The sequence below is a fragment of the Coenobita brevimanus genome, chromosome 16 (assembly GCF_032717465.1).
Source record: "Coenobita brevimanus isolate Jiangsu-jjx chromosome 16, ASM3271746v2, whole genome shotgun sequence".
NCBI lineage: Eukaryota > Metazoa > Arthropoda > Malacostraca > Decapoda > Coenobitidae > Coenobita > Coenobita brevimanus.
This window is the reverse complement of record NC_136969.1, coordinates 25919149-25940960: the sequence shown is the minus strand read 5'-3', so window position 1 is coordinate 25940960 and position 21812 is coordinate 25919149. Positions and strand designations below refer to the sequence as shown.

Sequence of the window (21812 nt, the reverse complement as noted above, 5' to 3'; positions counted from 1 at the left end):
TTTCCCCTTCTTGCTCCTTCTTCACTGAATTTTCGTCCCCTTTCCTTTCTTCTCCAGTGTTTCCTTCCCCTCTTTCGTCCTCCATCATTTATTAATCTTTCCTCTTATTCTTTAAAGTTTCTCTCTTTCATCTGGTTTTTCGTTCTTATTTTTCTCTTCTTTTATTTAATTCCCTCTGCCTTTCTCTTTCTTTAACTGTTTTTCCTCTTTGTCTCCTAAGTAGTTTTCTCTTTGAATCTGTTTTTATTTTTCTTTACTCTTTCTTGCCTCTTTCACTCTTTCTCTCTTTCCCTCCTTGGTACTTTATCACAGCTCTCTCTCTCTCTCTCTCTCTCTCTCTCTCTCTCTCTCTCTCTCCCTTTGCTACCCTGATCCTAAAAGTCTTTCCATTAAGGCTGGATAACCCAGTAACAGCCTTAAAATCTGTCTGGTCTGTGTATCTATGTAAATTCCTCTCTCTCTCTCTCTCTCTCTCTCTCTCTCTCTCTCTCTCTCTCTCCCCCTCTCTCTCTCTCTGTTTATCTATCTATATTTTCTCTTAATATTAGCTACTTTCTGTTGCTAGTAAGACCATCTAATCAGTCTAGAACAAAAAGATCTGTGTAGTCTGTGCCTCTCTCTCTCTCTCTCTCTCTCTCTCTCTCTCTCTCTATCTCTGTCTCTCTGTCTCTCTGTCTCTCTGTCTGTCTGTCTGTCTGTCTGTCTCTCTCTCTCTAACGATTGAACGTTTTATTCGGTAAAAGTGTACAGGTTGTAAAAGGAGGCAGGCTTTTATGGATTCACCTCCTGCGTATTTTTGCTTCCCTTCTGCACTTTTGGACTCCCTCCTATTTTAGACCTCACTTTCTCTCGCTTTTTTCTCACATTCTTGCTCTCTTTTTCTTTTTTCTTTCCTACCCGCTTGCTCATTTTCTCATACTGTTTTTCGTTCTTACTTTCCTCCCACTTTTTAAAATGACTCTGATTTACTTTTTTATTTCTTTTTGAGGGTCTTTCTTTTCCCCACATTCCTGCTTACTCTTTCTTTCTTTTTTGATCTCTTTTTTTCTCACTTTTTTTTTTACATTCCCATACCCTTTCTCTTATTTATTTCACTCTCCTGCTTCTCTCTTGCTCACTTTTTTCATTTTATTGACATTGTTCTTGCTTTTTTTTCGATTTTTCTCTTGTACATTTTGGCTGTCCACCTATTTTTTTACATTCCTTCTTCACACTTCACTTCCTTTCTCTTTTCTCGTCTGTTTCTTACATTTTGCTCACATTCTTGCTCTTATTTTTTGCTCACATTCTTGCTCTTATTTTTTGCTCACGCTCTTCTTGTATTTTCTTTCCAATATTTCTTGCCATTTTCTCCTAACTTTTATCTTTTCTTACATTCTAGCTTTCTTATTTTTCATTTTTTTCGTCTATCTTATTTTTTGTACTTTTTTTTTCTGCCTCATACGTTTTCAAACATTTCTATTTCTCTTCTTTTTTTACATTAGTAGTATTTTTCTTCTTCTTATTATTTTTTTTTATTGCTTCCTTTCCCCACCTTCCGACACGTAACTTTCCATTACTATTTTCTTTCTTAGACTTTCTTCTCGCATCCTTGTTCACTTTCTAATGTTCTCTACGTTCTTCCTCTTACTTTTTCTTTTTTAGTTCTTGCCATGTCTCTCTTACTCTTTTCTCACGTTCTTGCTTTTTTCCTTTTTTTTCTTTGCAATTATTCGTTTCTCTCTATTTCCTCTCGATTCTTGTTTGTTTTTTCTCTTGTTTTTGTTTCTGTTTATACATATATTTTTTCGCCTCACGTTCTGACATCCTTTTTCTTACTTTGTTTACACTTTCTCTCCCTCCCTCCGTCTCCTACATTCCAGCAGATTTTTTTGCCTCTCTCTCTCTCTCTCTCTCTCTCTCTCTCTCTCTCTCTGTCCCCGTGGAAGCCATTTTCTGTTCTCTTTTACTAGAGTTTATCGGCGGCTTGATTGGTGAGTGAATGGATGTATGGTCCATTTGACTCTGTACCCCGCTGATAGATAGATAGATAGATAGAAGGACCGACACTTGATAGATAGAGAGATGGACTGACACATGATAGATAGAATGACTGACACTTGATAGACAGATAGATGGATTGACACTTGATAGATAGATTGACTGACACTTGATAGATAGACAGATGGACTGAGACTTGACTGATAGATAGATGGACTGACGCTTGATAGACATGTAGATGGACTGACAGAGAGATAAACCGACTGACAGATGGATAGAAGGATAGGTAAATAGATAGTTAGGTAGCTGGTAGTTAGGCAGACAGATAAGTAGTAAGACGGTAGATAGATAGATAGATAGATACATAGACTGATAGGCAGGTTAGACTGAGTACAGAATCCCAGAGGCAGACAGACAAACAGATGGATTGATAAACTGATAAATAGATAGATGGACAGATACACAGGCAGACCAATATAGATGAGAGAGAGAGAGAGAGAGAGAGAGAGAGAGAGAGAGAGAGAGAGAGAGAGAGAGAGAGAGAGAGAGAGAGAGAGAGATTGATATTTGCCATTATTGTTATTCATTAATATTCTTATCATCATCATCATCATCAATCTATTTTCCATCATCATAAAAGGTTAGGGTAGGATCCAAAAACAGGAATAGGAAACCACAAAAGCAGGAACCCCCCCCTTCTCTCTCTCTCTCTCTCTCTCTCTCTCTCTCTCTCTCCAAGACACGGGCGGGCCATTCAAACTTAAAGCACCATGTTTCGAATCCACTCCGGAGTTCAGGCTTTTTACTCCTTGGTTATGGAGAACTATCAACTGGAAGAGTAGGAGGAGGAGGAGGAGGAAGACGAGGAGGAAGAAGAAGAGGAGGAGGAGAAGGAGGAGGAAGACGAGAAGGAAAAAGAAGAGGAGAGAAAGTAAGAGTAAGAAGGGAAAGAGGAGTGATAGGAAAAGAAGGTGGAAGAGGAGAAGAAGAGGAGGAGGAGGAAGACGGAGAAGAAAAAAAAAGAGGAGGAGGAAGAGGAAGAGGAGGAAGGAAGAAGAAAAGAAGAGGTGGAGGAAAACAAGGGGAATACATCTGAGGAGAAGAAAATCATCCGCCAACAACAAAAAGAAAATGAAAAAATATCTAAGAATACAGTTACTGTCTTAGAGAGAGAGAGAGAGAGAGAGAGAGAGAGAGAGAGAGAGAGAGAGAGAGAGAGAGAGAGAGACCTTTGCTGTGAATAAATGTGAAAGTGTGTGTGTGTGTGTGTGTGTGTGTGTGTGTGTGTGTGTGTGTGGAGAGAATGCACTGAGAATTAACGATGCATATGGTCAATGCACAGTCGCACGTATGTACAAAGTTCCGTGCTTCCTGTTGTACATGAAAAAGTACAAATAAAAAGTTGGCATATCATCCTCATCATCATCCTCATCCTCATCATCACCATCATAATCGTTTTCGTCGTCACAGTCATCCCCGTCTTCGTCGTTGTCTTTATCATCATTATCATTATTATTATCATTTTTACCATTCTCGGTTATCAGTATCATCATCATCATCATCATCATCATCAGCTTTTATCATCCTTATTATCACTTATCCTTTTCGGTCATCATCATCATTATTATCATCAATATCGTCGCCTTCCTTTCTCCTATCCTCCCCTCTCCTCATTTTTCTCTCTCTTATCAACTCATTAATTCTTATCTATGCCCTTTATGCACTTTTTTATTTTTTTTTTTCATATTGACTTATCGACAAAACATAAAACTTTTCCCTCCCTCCACTGCAGTGGCATACAATCTTTTTTATTTTTTTCCTTCTTTCATCCAGACGATTTTATTCAGCTGAGGGAAAGAGCTCACGTACTGGAGGAGTTTATTTGGATATTATAAAATCCCTTCAACATGGCGGCTCTTTTCTTTTACTATATTCTTTTTCTTTTCAGACGATTTCCCTCCGCTCAAGAGATTTTTTCGAACTAGAGAGGTTACAAGCGTACTTCTTTATGGCTCTACTTCTCGGGCAATCTACTATTACAAAATTAAGAGAAAAAATTATATATGTAGGTAGAAAGAATATTATATTAAAATTAGATATAGAAAATAAATTAGAGATATAGTTTTCAGTAACCCTTTCACAGCTAAAGTGTTCTCATCTAAGTAGATAAATAAATAAATAAAATAAAACTCTGCAGGAAGAATAATAAAAAATCATACACCATTAATTTTTGTACAAGTTAAGAAGTAACGTAAATTTCATGTGTTTTATATATGTTATGTATGCTATGTATGTATTCCATGTTTTGTGAATGGAATTTATGTATTTTGTTATGCTTGTATGTATTTCCTGTATTATTATGCATGTGATTTGTAATTTACGTCTGAAGAATATTTTATGAGTTAGTTGTAGGTTTTATGTATTATATTTTTCCCCTTTCTTTTTCAGACTCTCTCTCTCTCTCTCTCTCTCTCTCTCTCTCTCTCTCTCTCTCTCTCTTTTACGGTCGCATAAAAGTAAATTCTGTGGCAAGTTCTCTCTTCCTCCACTCTTCCCCCCCCCTGTCTCTTTCTCTCTCTCTCTCTCTCTCTCTCTCTCTCTCTCTCTCTTTCTCGTCGACATAAAGGCATTTCTGTAGCATTTTCCCTACCGTCAGTCTTTCCGCATTATATACTTCTCTATCATCAACATTATCATCAATCATCATCATCATCATCATAATCCGTAAGAGATATAATAAATGCCATTACTATTTATGATACCGATAACGAATAATGGTAAACGATAACAGGTAATCTTTTATTCCACTAAATATCGTGTAGGGTCCCTAGGCTAGGCAAATGAGGGGGGAATATTGGATAAGCCCTGAATGCGCACTCATTTATTTAGAATTTCGTGTTTCCTACTGCAACGATTCTCTTTCTCTCTCCCTCTTCCTTTCTTTTCACCTCTCTCTCTCTCTCTCTCTCTCTCTCTGTCGTCATGCACTTTTCCATTATCGCTTTCTTGAGTTCTCTTTTTCCTACTCGCACTTTCTCGCTCTCTCTTTCTCTCTCTCTCTCTCTCTCTCTCTCTCTCTCTCTCTCTCTCTCTCCCCCTCTCTTTTCCCCCTCCCACACTCATTTTTTTTTCTTCTGACGTTACTGCTTTCAACTCCCCTTTCACCTTCCTTCCTTCTTTAATACTGAATCTCAGGCATCAATTCCTCTTTCCTATTTTAATGACTACTACTACTACTACTATTACATTACTCCTTACTAAACTCTTCTTTCATGACTTATCAGCTCTTTATGGTGAGGGTATCATTTGCTGATGTCTTTCAGTGACGCTGAGAAAATAAATCTGTGTTTTTTTAGTGATCTAAGTGGCTGAATAAATTGTTGTTATGTGCCACAGATGCTTAACTTTTTGAATCAGCTGAATCATTGAACGGTATACCATGTCAGCGACAATTCACCACCTTTGACGGACACGGTGACTGAGGAAAACATGACATTTATAGAGATATTGACAGGAGGTGAGAGGTAAGTGGAGTGATTTGTGAGAGGGGAGGGGAGGGGGGGAAGGGTGTGTGTGTGCGCGTGTTGGGTGCGTGTGATGGTGGAAGAGGGTGTTGAGTTGTGGTTCAGTACACACTCCACGCTGCTGCCCTCACCCCGCCACACCACACCTCTCTGCGCACCTCACCACGCCACACGCACAGGTAACCTCACTCTTTAGTGCACATTGATTCCACTGTTCCTTGATTTTTTCTCGTACGATTTACTCCTTCAATACGATTACTTTTTTCTGTTATATTCTTGCTGCTGCCAGTATATATTATTCAGCTGAAGACAAGTTTCACTCTAGAGGAAATGCGTCAGTTTGACTGGTTGGTACACCTTCAACTGTAGTTTGGCACAACTTCGCCTGTAGATTGGCACTCCTTCACCTGTATCTTGGCACACCTTCACCTGTAGATTGACACACCACCTGTAGATTGGTACACCTTCACCTGTAGATTGGCACACCTTCACCTGTAGATTGGCACACCTTCACCTGTAGATTGGCACACCTTCACTTGTAGTCTTGTACACCTTCACTCGTAGATTGGCATACCTTCACCTGCAGATTGGCACACTTTCACCTGTAGATTGGCCCCCCATCACCTGTAGATTGGCACCCCTTCACCTGTAGATTGGCACCGCTTCACCTGTAGACTGGTACACCTTCACCTGTTGATTGGAACACCTTCACGAGGAGTTCACCTTGAGGGACAGTTTTTACTATCAGTATCAAGTGCTGTGCGTGTTGGGGTCCGTCCACTTAAATCTGATTTTGTACATAAGACTGCTTATATTGGGGCCTTAAGCACGTTGCCTTAGGAGGTTACATAACACATTTCTTTTGCGACTTGCTTTTTCTGTTTACACCTGGATACACTTTAATACTGTCTTGTATGTGATGTGTTCTCTGCTCTTGTTATTTATATGTTCTCTCGTTTATGTTATTTATATGTTCTCTCGTTTATGTTATCTATATGTTTAGAATATCGATGTAGTCTGAATCATTGAGACAGAAGATGATAAGGTCTGAGATGCACCATAAATCGCTAAGGAAGAAGATTTTGATACATACTTCTCAGCGATTTATGCTTCTACTAAATCTTGATATTCTCTCACAAAAATGTCAAACGTTCTAGATATCGAAGCAACTGAAATCCTTAGCATGCTAGAAAATATTGAGACATAGCTTGAAAAATAATGGGTGAGGAGTAGGGAGATATTGCAACACCTCTAGGATTTCCTAGGCTGTATGAGGAACAGCTGGGAATAACACTTGTTCTCGCGGTCGAGTGAAATATACACCGGTAAGAATAGAGGATGAGCAGAAACTATACGGCGTAGGAGGCTTTGTGTCACCCTTTTCTTAGCGATTTGGTTTGCATATGACACGTCAACACTCTTTTACAAGTTTGTATCATTGTAAAATCGACTTAGTCTCCATCAGTGACAAATGAGGATGCTGAACTGTGATGTGAAGAATAATACTGAGCTGTAATATGCTAACTACGTTTCCAAGGAAAATGTGCTATGGAATCTCAACAGTTACTTAGTACATGACTTTATGACAAAGGAATATTCATGTATCACTCTCTACCCTGGACACAATCTTCCTAACCCGCCCCGAACCCACGACGTACGATGCATATCACAACTTTTTTTCACTTTCAGTCCCCACGACGTGCATCGTACATTTTGCAATTGAAAGGCCTGTCATATGCGCATTTTTTAAGTTTCGCGGGAGATTTTTGGTAGCCATATGTGGGAGACCTTCCTCTACCCCAAGCCAGGCGGCGACACTGCCTGACCCTGTGTAACCCCCCTCCCCCCGCATGCCACTTTCTCGGCAACTCATCTGTTAGCAGTGACCTGGCCAGAAAGATATGTAGCACCACGGTCTCTCCGACGACGAAATTCAAGGCGAAAATGATTCCCAGTGTGGGGGACAAAGATTACGTGGCACCAGAGTTAGTAATGAGCAGAAGTGATGGGAAGGTAACGTCGCCAAGGTAGGTGCGGTATGTTGATGTATTTGGTGAGTGAACAACGCTTATATCGCCTATTATTATTGTGTGAAAACCAATATACTCTTGTAATACATAAAAATTACCATCCATTCATCCATCCATCCATCATCCAATCCTACATTGCCCCATGAGGAGGGTAGGAGCCCGGGGCTAGGGAGTTGGTCCCGACATTTAAGATGAGAGTGAAAAATAAATTAATATCTACCTATTCTGTGTGGTTTTAGCTAAATTTCCCTCCCATAGAAAGCGTTTTTTATGGAGCGCGGCTTCACAGAAAGCGGTAACAGGTGAGGGGTATCTCACCTGTTTAGGGCATTTTTAACCACAGGTGAGCGTGTTCTCTCTGAATTTTCGATGTTTCTCATAAAAGGCGGAGGTTAGACCCAAAAAAAGCAAGTCGAAAATTTGCCGGGTTTTTGGGGGTGGGTTTTGTAATAAATTAGTCGGTATGGGGTGGGCTAATTCGTGTAATTCAGCCGCGACTTTGATATTACTTCCCCAGTGACATTCTTAAACGAAAAGTTTTCATTTCCTGGTATCCTGACTTTACTTTTCCCAGTAAACTGCATTATTTGTCAGTACTTACTAGGAAAATGCGTCTCCTGGAAGGGTTGCTTGTCTAGTTAACTGAGTTGAGGAGAAAACATGACAAGCATTATTTTGGCATGAGACATTTATGGCAGGGCTGGTTTTATGGCTGTCTGTCTGATGTCTATGTGCGTCTGGGCTTGTGAGGATGCTTAACATATCTTTCATACAAGCTTCTCTCTACATAAGCTTCCACCCAAATTCTTCACACACAGATTTAGGTTTGGGCATTTGTGAGTGGAAGTCTGTACATGCCATGGAGAGAATACTATTTAATTATTACCAAGATGTGAAAACAATATGCAAGCACATAAACATTTAATTAGATGCGATTATATCATACAAGTGCAAACAGTTAAATGTCCGCCCCAGTGAGACCAGACTCATTTCCAGATGACTGCAAGATAAAACATTGTGTGTGCTCTGTACCCGACAACCACAGGCGCCAGACCACAATGTATCCCTTACATTTATGCACTTCAGCACGATGATGTATTCTCATATTTGCTTCTGTTACCCTTGGACGCTTTTACTCAAATTGCGAAGTATATCCGGTAGTGACGGGGTTAATTAAGGCTGTATCTAACCTCTCCAGTTTGAAAAGTCTATCCAAAGGTGAATATAATGGTCTAGAGAGAGCCAGAATAAAAGAAAGAGGACATGGTACTGAATGGGTTCATTCTTTGACGCCACGCTTCACACACACAAGTTCTGGGAATGCGTAAAATAACTGTGCCCATAGAAAGTGATAAGAGAGCGGCCATAACCAGTGATTCTCCTATACTGGCAACAAGAACATGATTGAAAAGACGTTATGGTACTTTTCTCTCGGCATAATTAGCATATTTTCGCATGAGTAGGTGTTTAGTTAAGAGTAAGTCGCCTCCACTTTGATCTTTCCTGTATCGTATCTTTCTTCAAATATTATCCCGTAGATTCGTAATGCGAGTATAAGTGGCTGGGGAATGGCTGGGAGAAGGAGGGAGGTGAAAAGACAGGAAGAAATCAGTAGGATAGAAGTTGTGGAAGCAATGAAGAAAGTTAAATTGGGGAAAGCCCCAGGAATTGATGGAGTGTGTGGTGAAATGCTGAAGCTTGGGGGAGAGATAGTAGTAGAATGCATGATGTGGAAGATGTGCAGATTGGCCTGGGAGGAAGGTAGAGTCTCAGAGGATTGGAAGTCAGGTATAATTATTCCCTTGTACAAAGGAAAAGGGGAAAAAGAAGTGTGTGGTAATCATAGGGGCATTTGTCTTCTTAGTATAATAGGAAAAGTGCATGGTAGGATACTTATTGACAGAGTTAGAGAAAGAACAGAGAAATTAGTTGGAGAAGAACAGGGAGGCTTTAGGGAGGGAAGAGGTTGTGTAGATCAGATATTCATTCTTAGATCTTTAGTGGAAAAGTTTCTAGAGAAGGGAAAGAAGTTGTATGCGGCTTTCATGGATTTGGAGAAAGCATATGACAGGGTGGATAGACAAGGATTGTGGAAAGTGTTAACAATATATGGAGTAGATGGGAAGTTGTTGAATGCTGTGAAGAGTATGTACGATGGTGCAAAGGCTGCAGTGCGTGTGGATGGTGAACTAAGTGAATTTTTCTCTTTGAAGGTTGGGTTGAAACAGGGATGTGTCATGTCTCCATGGTTGTTCAATCTGTACATGGATGGGGTAATAAAAGAGGTACAAGGTAGGGTAGTGGATGTTGGAGTGGCCCTGGTGAGATAGGATAGTGTTTGGAAACTCCCTGTACTGTTGTTTGCAGATGATACAGTGTTGTTGAGTAAAGATGAAGGGGAGCTGCAAGGCTTGGTGGATGAGTTTGGTAGAGTGTGTAAGAAACGGAATCTAAAGGTGAATGTAGGGAAGAGTAAAGTGATGGTCTTTGAGAGAGGTGAAGTCAGTGAATGTACAGCGAGGTTGGATGGTGAGAAATTGGAAAATGTGAGTACGTTTAAGTACTTGGGTAGTGTGATGAGTAAGGATGGAGGTTTGGAGGGTGAAGTGCTTGAAAGGGTACAGCAGGGAAGAAAGGTTGATGGTTCTTTGAAAGCAGTGATAAGAAACAGGGAAGTGAACATGGAAGGGAAAAAGTTACTATACATGACATAATGTGATACCAACTCTAACGTATGGAAGTGAAGCTTGGACATTGTTGGAAGGACACAAGTCAAGAGTGACAGCAGTGGAAATGAGTTATTTAAGAGGTGCCTGTGGAGTCAGATGGAGAGACAGGCTGACGAATGAGGATATAAAGGAGCGTTGTGGTGTGGATGTGGATGTGATAGGAAGCGTTATAAGGAACACACTGAGGTGGTTTGGCCATGTGGAGAGGATGGAGGGTGAAAGACTGACGAAGAGAGTGTATGTGAGTGAGGTGGAGGGGGAAAGAGGGAGGGGGAGGCCGAAGACGAGATGGAGGGATGGGGTGGAGAGGTATATGAGAGAGGGGGGTGTGAGTTGGGAGCAGGGGAGTGAAATGGCGGGGGACAGGGCGACTTGGAGGCGATTTGTTTGTGGCCACCCCATTCGGGATTGAGGCGTCTGGCAATGATAGATAGATAGATAGATAGATTCGTAGGAGTGTATGTGAGTAAGGTGGAGGGGGAGAGGAAGAGGGGGAGACCAAGGGTGAGATGGAGGAATGGAGTGGAGATATATGAGAGAGGGGTGTGTGAGTTGGAGGAAGGTCAGCTTAATATCAGAGGGCAGGGTGACATAGAGACGATTTATTTGTGGCCACCCCAAACCGAATTAAGGCGTCTGGCAATAGATAGATAGACAGATGGGTTCGTTTAAGCTCTTCGTGGTAGTGAAGAGGTTAATAATAGTCGTATATTTCCTTTACAGGGGTAGAGGGACAACAGAAGACATCAGTACTGAGGACTGAGTTTATCATGGTGTCGGAATGAGGTACCGGGTAGAGGATCGCTGACGTAAAATGCTCACTAGCCAGCCACTTAGCCTCCTACCAACAGCACTCCTCTTGTTGCTGTAAGTATCCCAGAGTGTTGTATCTCTCACGATGACAAGTGGATGGAGTGAGTGGAAGGGAAATAACAGCAGGGAAAGAATTTAGAATCTGCTCATATGTTTTTCTCTCTTTCCCTTCCACCATATCTGTCCACTTTCCCGATTCACAGGAACACACGCACTCGTTCACATACGTCAAGGGAGCTAATACGGGTTTGTGTGAGTAAGGTGAGGGGCAGGGAGCAATATGTTAGTGGTGCACACACACACACACACACACACCCTGCACACACGCACACTCACTTCTCACATTCATTGATTACACACACACACACACACACACACACACACACACACACACACACACACACACACACACACACACACACACACACACACACACACACGCTTATAGGAAATCAATCTTTCAATCTCAAAATCTGTCTATCTGTTTATCCATCTATCTGCCTATCAGCCTCTCTATCTATCTATTAATTCATCTGTCTATATACCTACCTTTGAATGAATGCATGTGTGTATGAATGTATGTATTTATGTATGTATGAATGTATGTATGTATATAAGTATGTATCTATCTACGTGTGTCTATTTATCTAATCTATCCCTGTATAAGTATGTTCGAATAATTTATAAATATGTCGCCTAAACTCACTTTTAATTAGACTTATGGAGCTAATTCTCTTGGTTTGCCTAATCTCTAAGCTAATGTAAAGTCATATATAGATTCTGTGTTTACTCCTGCATATTTTGTAAGCTGCAGAGAGAGAGAGAGAGAGAGAGAGAGAGAGAGAGAGAGAGAGAGAGAGAGAGAGAGAGAGAGAGAGAGAGTGAAGAACTGGTCACGAAGTACCATGAAAAGGCATTTAAGTCACAATATTGCCTTATTCTGCTGTTGAACTAAGGGATATAAAAGGACGAAAAGCTCAGCCATGTTGAAATGAAAGAATCATAGAGATTAACGTTAGTGTAGAGAACTAGTCACGAAGAAGAGCCATGGAAGCGAAAGAAAGCCGCACTTTGATTAAAACATTTTACTGAGCCACGGGAAATGAGCCACAGAAAGGACGAAAATCACAGCCAAGTTAAAGAACAATAGAGATTAAAGACAATACAGAATTAGTCACGAAGAAGTGCCATTGAAGAGATATAAGCCGCACTGTTGTTTAAGCCAGGGGAAATGAGCCACAAAAAGGACGAAAACCACAACCAGATTAAAGCGAACGAACTAAGAGCGACCCTAACTCAGGCAGTAAGTGTTTCTCCCTTTACGACTGGGCCATGAAAGCATTCCACCTTTCCATTTACCTTAACGAGGTTCACGCCAAAACCGTTTATGCGGACAGCCATGAGCAAAATTTCGTTGACAGTCCCTTTGTTCTCCCTAACAAATCTGTCTTTCCTACCCGATGCTGGAGGTGGACGCCTTCACGTACTGGCACCGATGGAACAAGTCGGTGGAGCTGCCTCAGTACTTTCCCTATCCCCCAAAAGGAGGATGGTGGACTTAAGAAAGGCAACTTTAGTCAACAGTCCGTCGAGTTCACGTTTCAAGTGAACCTGGGTCTATCTCTACTACTACAGAGGTGCATGAGAGATGAGGATGTGAGGTGGAGGGAGGGCAGTCAGAAGCAAGAGGGGCAGGGCGACATGTGGGTGATTTGTTTGTGGCCACTCCGTACGAGATTGAGGCGTCTGGTGATAAATAGGTAGAGAGACAGATAGATAGATAGTCAGATAGATAGATTTAGGCAGACAGATAGAATAATCCCCTATTTCTACCACAGTTAAATAATATAGCTTAGAGATAACAGGAATATACTAAAATGAAGAAACCAGAAAACGTACCCGAGTTTCACAGCGGCACCACTGGCGTGTACTTTCACACACACTAGAGATGTCCTCAAAAAATGTTAATGGAGTCACTTAGCGCTGGGAGAGAAGGGAGAGAGAGAGGGTGGGGGAAAGAGGGGAAGAGGAGGGGAAGGGAGGGAAAATGGGAGGAGATGAGAAAGACAGAGGAGGAGAGGGAGGGAGAGTAAAAGGAAAGGGGGTAAGAGAAGGGTAAGGAAAAAGAAGACAGAAATGAAGGTGAGGTAGAGTAAAGGGGGAAGGGAAGGGGAAAGGAAGCTGGGGAGGCCAGATAATGGAAGAGGGAAGGATAGAGAAGGGGGAGGGGGCAAAATAGGTGAGGTGGGAGGGAAGCAAAAGAAATAAAGGAGACGGAGAGAAAAGAAGAAAGGAAAGGAGAGAAAAGAAAGAAAGGAGGAAGGAGAAAAATTACTCTTCCTCCATTTCCCCCCCTCACCTTGCTTCCTTCACGATCAATGTTCAGATTCAATATTTACTCTCTTTCTTCTTGGAAAGGAAAGCACTGTCGATCCAGGAAATAACTCACTACCGGTAATAACAGAATGCATAGAATGTTTAGCTTAAATTTTTGACTTGGTATGTGTATAATGAAGATTATTCCTGTTTTTTGTGGTGGTAATAGAGTTTTAGAGTTCTTTATTCTCTCTCTCTCTCTCTCTCTCTCTCTCTCTCTCTCTCTCTCTCAAAACAGGTGCAAATACACAGCCGAGTCATGCAAAGTCAAGCATCAGAATTAAAAGCAAGGAGTGTGCATGCCTACAGTCACGCTATGCAGATATTTGCAAGAACATGACGAGTGAGTTAATATACCAATTAAAGGCAAACGTACAAGAATGTATAAACAATCATAATCCATGAAAGACTCCCATGCTCTTTTTATTTTAACTTGGCTTGGATTTTTGTCTTGCTGGTTATTTAGGGTCTCTCTCTCTCTCTCTCTCTCTCTCTCTCGATAATAAAACCCGCCTGAGATGGTGCGGGTCTACATTCAGAAAGTGGATTTTAAGGCGATATAAACCAACCTACCTGGACCACCTTACCTACTCCCAGAGGGGTCGTACTTGCTCATGATGTCCTCTTGTATGTGTATGTGTGTGTGTGTGTGTGTGTGAGTGTGTGTTCTTTTACTCTTTGTGAGATCTGTAAGTTTCAGTTTTATTTTTCATTTTCTCTGGCTTCTATACCTCTCTTTCTCTCTCTCTCTTTCTCTCTCTCTCTCTCATTCATGTCAGCTTATTTCCCCTGTCAGTAGTCCTGTCACTCATCCTGTAATCTGCTTACAGTCCTATTACTCCACTCTCTCTCTCTCTCTCTCTCTCTCTCAGAACCCCCCATTCAACTCCACCCCCCTGGGAAATACGCTCCCTCACTCACGTTCCCATCGAGTTTTCCGTATTCATTTTGACTGGAGCATCTCTCTGTCCTGCAGCTCTATAGGGCTTCGTGACTTACCGTGAACTCTGTTAAATTGTGGGCAACAGATCAGTATGAATTTTTGATGAAGGTGTCTCTCCAATATCCTCCTCCTAATAAAAATAATAAAAAAAAAATTTACCTTAAATATTAGACAGGAACATTAATAAATAATAGCCCAAGCCATTAGCTATCAAGAGGCCATACAGGAGGAGGACAATAAATTATAGTGCCGCTCTTAGTCCTGTACCTCCTTCTTGCACGCTATGTTGTAATAAAAGCCCTTCACTTCCCCTCTCCCTCCTAGCACTTACTCCATAATGCCTAAGCTCTTAATGGGTGTCCGTGATAAGACGCTTGTACAATCTCCAGGTGTAGTATTTATATTTATTGACTGCAGATATATCGTGGTCTTGTGAGCTGATGTACGGTTGGAATTTGCCCAAAAATATATACACCGATTTTTTTTCCCCTTTAACTCTCAGACATACGGAGATTTCCTACGGTTGAGATAAATTGTTTGTTCATTAATAAAAGTATAGAAAAGTGAATAATTCATCCCCTAGAATGAAAGGTTCAAGTGAGATGGTTTCTTAACCCTTTCAGTTCGATGATGTTAAAGCCCGAGAAGACAGATAAATACGGTACACGGAGAGAAGAAGCGACGAGAAGTGGTAAAACAAGAATTAATGACTATCGACCGTCAGAGGATCATTTACGGACAATCGGTTTTTGCCAAGTCGACCTAAGTACGGTGATGTAACCCCTCAGCCATCTTGAACAATCCTGAGCACGAGACAATGTCAACGCGATTTTTCTTAGACTTACCTTACCCGTTAGGCTTCATCAGACGTCTCGTTGTCCCTCCAGCTTCCTAGTGCCCCTAGCCACACACACACTCGTAAATGGACGCAAGTTGTGGGTCGCAGCGCCGTAAATAGCCGCATAATTATCAAGCAGCACGCAGAAAAACACGCAAACTCTCAAACAGCATCTCATACACCGGCAGTCGTCCCTCGGTCACCCCCCGTCCGCACATCACATAGTTGACGGATCGTAATTTTGGCTTTGAAGACTTTGATATGTCCAGCTTTTGTAACTAACGAAAGCATTCTTACAGCACGATGAAGAATGTGTTTTGTCAGTACTGTAGCCTTTGTGGGGGTCAATCGTGTATATTGGACTGGTGAAGGAGAGTTTAAATGCGGAAAAGATAAATGGCTGGCGACAACGTGAGCCCTTGGCAGGCAGGTGTGTGTATGGTGGTGGCGGCGGGAGTGAAGGTGTCTGGCCTACAGCTGGGCACGTGACCATCCCTTCCCATAGATGCTACAGCCACCCATATCTATCTGTCTATCTAGCTGTCTATCTGTCTGTCCGTCTATCTATCTTACCACATATCAGTCCTTTCTCTTTGTTTCTCGGTACAGGTTGGGGAGCGAGGGTGAGGGTAAGCAAGAACTACTTCCTCAGGATTACGACAACACTCTGAGACCTACACCCCCAGGTAATATGTTAACCTTTTTACTCTAGGTGTTAGAGAGCTTCCGTAACCAACGAGAATACGGGCCCTTAACCCTTTCAGTAAGGCGACGAATTTCTAACCTTACCTTTCTGCCACCAGAGGGTTTTATTCAGCTGGTAAAGACGCGATCAGAAGCTGATGTAAAATTATTCATGTTCGTTTATACTTTTTTATAGTCTGACACACACACACACACACACACACACATTGAGAGAGAGAGAGAGAGAGAGAGAGAGAGAGAGAGAGAGAGAGAGAGAGAGAGAGAGAGACGGGAGAAAAAATACAGAAAGAAAGGCTAATTGCCACTTAATATCGAATTCATTTTTAACGTTCTTGATGTTCAGATTAATCTCTCGACTGAGATTTATTGGTGCACTTGGGTAAAAATACATGTTTTATTTTGCTTGACTAGGATAAAGTGCTTCGTACAGAGAAATTTAAAGGAATATTTATTACAGACTTACAATTACAGGTATTTTGTATTTAGATGAAACTCCTCTCAATATTTCTCTCAGTCAAGATACTTAAAGGTGATACACTTTGGCCATGTGGAGAGGTTGGAGAATTATAGATTGACTAAGAGAGTATACGTGGGCGATGTGAGGGGGAAGAAGGAATGGGGAGACCAAGGAAGAAGTGGAGGGTTGGAATGGAGAGATATATGAGAGAGGGAGGTGTGAATAGGAAGGAGTGCAGTCAAATGGTATAGGACATGGCTATGTGGAGGCGATGGTTTGTGGCCACCTCTTATGGGATTAACGCGTCTGACTAAAGATAGGTAGACAGATAGACAGACAGACAGTCATTTTGATAGACAGTCCCCTCTTTTCACAATCAAGAGGCAGGTTACATTAGGGGTAGGGGGGTTTCAAGAATGCTCCCCCAGTATCCCTGCTTGTCGTACGAGGCGACTAAAAGGGTTGGTGGTGGGTTAGTGCCCCACCCCGTAAAAAGAACTAACTAAAAAAGCGAATAAAGCGCCTCGGACCCGGACGGACCATACGTTGACGACTAAGGAACGGACAAAGGACATTCTTAGGGTGGGAACGTGGAATGTGAGAGGAGTGAACGATGAAGTGAAAGAGAGAGAGATTGTTCAGGTGCATGAGGATGCAAAAGTGGATATATGTGGATTGACTGAAACTAAATGGAAAGGTGAAAGGGTGAGAGAATGGGAAGGAGTATGTCTGATGATAAGCAAGAAGTGGAAGGAGAATATAAGAGAGTATGGAACAGTGGGTGCAAGGATTGTATGGGTGAGGATGAAAGTAGGTATACAAGCATGGGCGATTGTATGTGTGTATGCTCCAACAGAGGATCGAGTGGCAAGAGTGAAAGATGAGTTTTGGGCGAGAGTAGAAGCATGTATGGACAAGTCTGAGAGGAGCGAGAGAGTGCTGTTGATTGGAGACATGAATGGCAAAGTTGGGAATGTATGAGTGGATGGAGTGGTTGGTCAGTGGGGTGTGCCAGCTGAAGTAGATGGGAATGGTAGTGCTTTGGTGGACATCTGTGCTTGTAAGGGGTTGGCAATAGCCAACACCTACTTTCGTCATAAGATGATCCACCGGTATACATGGAGAGTAATGAGGAGGATGGATGGTGAACTTGTTGAACGAAAGGCAATGATAGACTACGTGTGTGTGGATGAGCGAATGAGAAGACAAGTATTGGATGCAAGAGTGTGGAGAGGGTGGGGGAATGAAGTCTCGGACCATCACTTAGTGATGGCCAAGGTAGAGCTGCAAAGAAAGTGGTTGAGGAGACGAAGGGGAAGACAGGAGGAAGCAGCTCCTGTGAGAAGAGTGGAGAAATTGCAAGATAGTGAGAAAATGGCAGAGTATAAGAGCATAGTGGAAGAAAGATTGGGAAGGCATGAGCTAGAGCAGATGGAAGGGGTAGAAGACGTATGTAAGATATTCACGGAAGAGATAGGCGCAGCGTGTGAGGCGGTTTGTGGAGTGAGGAGGAGATGCAAGGGTGTGCAAGGGACAGCATGGTGGAATGATGAGGTGAAACGAGCTGTGGAACAAAAGAAGAAGGCATATGGTGAATGGTTGGCGAGTAGAGGTAGGGGAGAAGATGAGAGAGAGAAGAGAGAGGTATATGTGAGCAGGAGAAGGGAGGTTAAGAGACTGGTGAAGGAGAGTAAGAAGAAAGTGGATGAAGAGTTTGGGAGGAATCTGAGTGTGAAATGGAGGGAGAGTAAGAAATTGTTTTGGAAGGAGGTAAAGAAAGTAAGGCAGTGTGAAAGGGGAAATAATAGGGGAGTGAAAGATAGGAATAATAGATTGTTGGTGGTGAAGAGAGAGAAATTGAGGAGATGGAAGGAGCACTTTGAGGATTTGTTGAATGTAGAGAGTGAGAGCAGTGTGAGTATAAGTGGTTGGGGAATGGCTGGGAGAAGAAGAGATGAGAGGAGGGAGGAAGAGATCAGTAGGGCGGAAGTAGTGGAAGCGATGAGGAAGATTAAGTTGGGAAAGGCCCCAGGAATTGATGGAGTGTGTGGTGAAATGCTTAGGTATGGGGGTGAGATTGTTGTGGAGTGGATATGGAAGTTGTGTAGATTGGCTTGGGAAGAGGGAAGGGTTCCAGAGGACTGGAAATCAGGTATAATTGTTCCTCTGTACAAAGGAAAAGGGGAAAGAGAAGTATGTGGTAACCATAAGGGTAGTTGCCTTCTTAGTGTGACTGGTAAAATATATGGTAGAGTACTCATTGATAGGGTTAGGCATATGACAGAGGAGCTAGTTGGAGAAGAACAAGGGGGATTTAGGAAGGGAAAAGGGTGTGTAGATCAGATATTTGTTCTAAGATGTTTAGTGGAGAAGTATCTAGAGAAGGGAAGGAAAGTGTATGCTGCCTTCATGGACTTGGAGAAAGCTTATGACAGAATAGATAGGCAAGGTATGTGGAAGGTATTAAGAATATATGGAGTGGAGGGGAAATTGTTGACTGCTGTGAAGAGTATGTACGAGGGAGCTAGGGTTACGGTGCGAGTGGATGGTGAGCTGAGTGAGTTCTTTGATCTCAGTGTGGGACTGAGACAGGGTTGTGTGATGTCTCCATGGCTGTTTAATATATATATGGATGGGGTTGTAAAGGAGGTGCAGGGTAGGGCAGTGGATGTGGGGGTGGCCCTAATGAATGAGGGTGAGATTTGGAAGCTTCCGGTGTTGCTGTTTGCTGATGATACAGTATTGTTGAGTGAAGACGAATGGGAGTTGCAAGGTTTGGTGAATGAATTTGGGACAGTGTGTAGGAGGAGGAAGCTGAAAGTTAATGTAAACAAAAGTAAAGTTATGGTGTTTGAGAGGAATGAAGTCACAGAGTGTGCAGTGAGGTTGGATGGTGAGGATATGGAGAATGTGAGTGCATTCAAGTACTTGGGTAGTGTGATGAGTAAGGATGGAACTTTGGGGGATGAAGTACATGAAAGGGTACAGCAGGGAAGGAAGGTTGTTGGTACACTGAAAGTAGTGATGAGAAATAGGGAGGTGAGTATAGAAGTTAAGAAGTCACTGCATGATGGTATTGTGATCCCTACCCTGACGTATGGAAGCGAGGCGTGGACCTTGCAAGAGGGGAACAAGTCAAGAGTGAGAGCAGTGGAAATGAGCTACTTGAGAGGAGTATGTGGAGTGACGTGGAGGGACAGGTTGACGAATGAAGAAGTGAAGAAACGTTGTGGGGTAGATGTGGATGTGGTTGAGAAGATTAGGAGAAATACACTGAGGTGGTTTGGACATGTGGAGAGAATGGAGAATGAAAAACTGACTAAGAGGGTGTATGTAGGTGAGGTGGAGGGAGGGAGAGGGAGGGGTAGACCTAGGATGAGGTGGAGGGATGGAGTTGAGAGGTATATGAGGGAGGGGGGGGTGAGTTGGGGGGAGGGTAGTCAAATGGTGAGTGACAGAGTGACTTGGAGGCGTTTTGTCTGCGGCCACCCTTTGCGGGATTAGGGCGTCGGGCTATAGATAGATAGATAGATAGATAGATAGATTTTTTTTCAGCGTATTTCATGTAACTCAAAGACAAAACAAGACAATAGTAGTAGTAGCTGTAGTAGTAGTAGTAGCAGTAGTAGTAGTAGTAGTAGTAATAGCAGTAGTAGTTGCATCCCCAAGCTCATCTGAACATGAACTCTCTACCAAGTGAAAACAAACAGACCATAGCAACGTTACAGGTAACATCGTGGACACTTACACTTCCCAGACTGACTTCGATACAGGCAAATAATTTTACTCTATTTTTGGAATGACCCAGTTCCCTCAGAAGAAAGCAAGGGAAAAGTGGGTAAAGTCCAGGCCCGTATTCCCTAGCACCTCTTCCTCAGCGATTTATTTCTCGTTACAGCAGGTCAATATAATTTTGTACGTTATTTATACAGAGAATGGTGATATTAGAATGATTTAAGCAGAACAGAAGTGGACATCAAGGTGTAATAAGCAAAATAAATTGCTTAGGAAGAGGTGTTAGGGGGCTTTACTTTACCAGCGAGAATACTAACCCAGGACACTCACACCTGCTTTTCCCAGATTGTCTTCGATACAGGGAAATTATTTTGGTTTGGATTCAGGAAAAACTAAAGGGTGGGTTTATGGGTGGCGGTGCGTGTGGTGGGGGAGATAAGGCAATATCATGCAGGCAGCTGGCTCATAAAGTGGCTACACACACACACACACACACACACACACACACACACAGTGACCGCAATTTTACTCGGACCTCTCAAACTTTTCATGCACGCACACATAAACACACACACACAAATTAATTCACACGCACACGTGCAGGCATGTACACAGACACACACACACACACACACTCACACTTTCTCTCTCTTTAAAACACACAAACAAACGAACAACAGGCAGGCGGACAGACAGACAGACAGACAGACAGACAGACAGACAGACACACACACACACACACACACACACACACACACACACACACACACACACACACACACACACACACACACACACACTCTCTCTCTCTCTCTCTCTCTCTCTCTCTCTCTCCAGTGACCGCAATTTTAACCAGGTATCCCCCAAACTTTTCATGGCGGTGTTATTTACGTCACAAAGCAGAGTCATATAAAGGGACACTGTTCGTTGACACAGCATTTGCACACTCAGGCTCCTATGACTCACTCAAAAAAAAAAGAAAAAAAGAAAAAAGAAGATAACCTGGCATCATATGAATTAGTAGAGTTATTCCAGTCGTTAAAGTGTTATGTGGTATCAGTAATAACAATCGCTGGTTCCTATGACTCATGAGGACAAATTCAAGGACAAATACAAGGCATACGAGGACAAAGCAGAGACTTGTGTGGCCAGACTTCATATATGAGAGGACAAAGAAATATATCGACCCAAAATAGCGTTTACATACTGAGAAGAAAATGTAATATTTGTTTATAATATTCCTTTGGGCTCAGACATAAACCAAAACCCACCACTCCTCTCAAGCAAGTATACACACATACCGGAGAATAATACATCGTGAAAAATAATGTTTGCTGTGAGGTCAAACGTTTTGGATCCCGAGAGTAAATATAGTTTCAGTTTGAGAGTATAAGTTCTTCCATTTGAACAGTTCATGACACTAAAATAACGCGCACACACACACACACACACACACACACACACACACACACACACACACACACACACACACACACACACGCAACAAACAGATAAATACGTTAGGTGACAGACACGTACACAAGCTAACATACATACATACATACATACATACATACACATATGCATTAGTTGTAATCGCAGAACTACAGGAAAAGAATCAAACACACTCTCAGGCAATCGAGGACACATCACACAGATCAAAACGAACAAATTTACTCGAA

General features: G+C 42.2%; 1 protein-coding gene across 1 annotated transcript in view; it reads left to right on the top strand.

Annotated features, from left to right (window-relative positions):
* The window catches only part of LOC145391016 (glycine receptor subunit alpha-2-like), a 58514-nt gene that overhangs the window by 27173 nt on the left and 9529 nt on the right, over positions 1–21812 (top strand). The gene's annotated exons all lie outside the window — the stretch shown is intronic.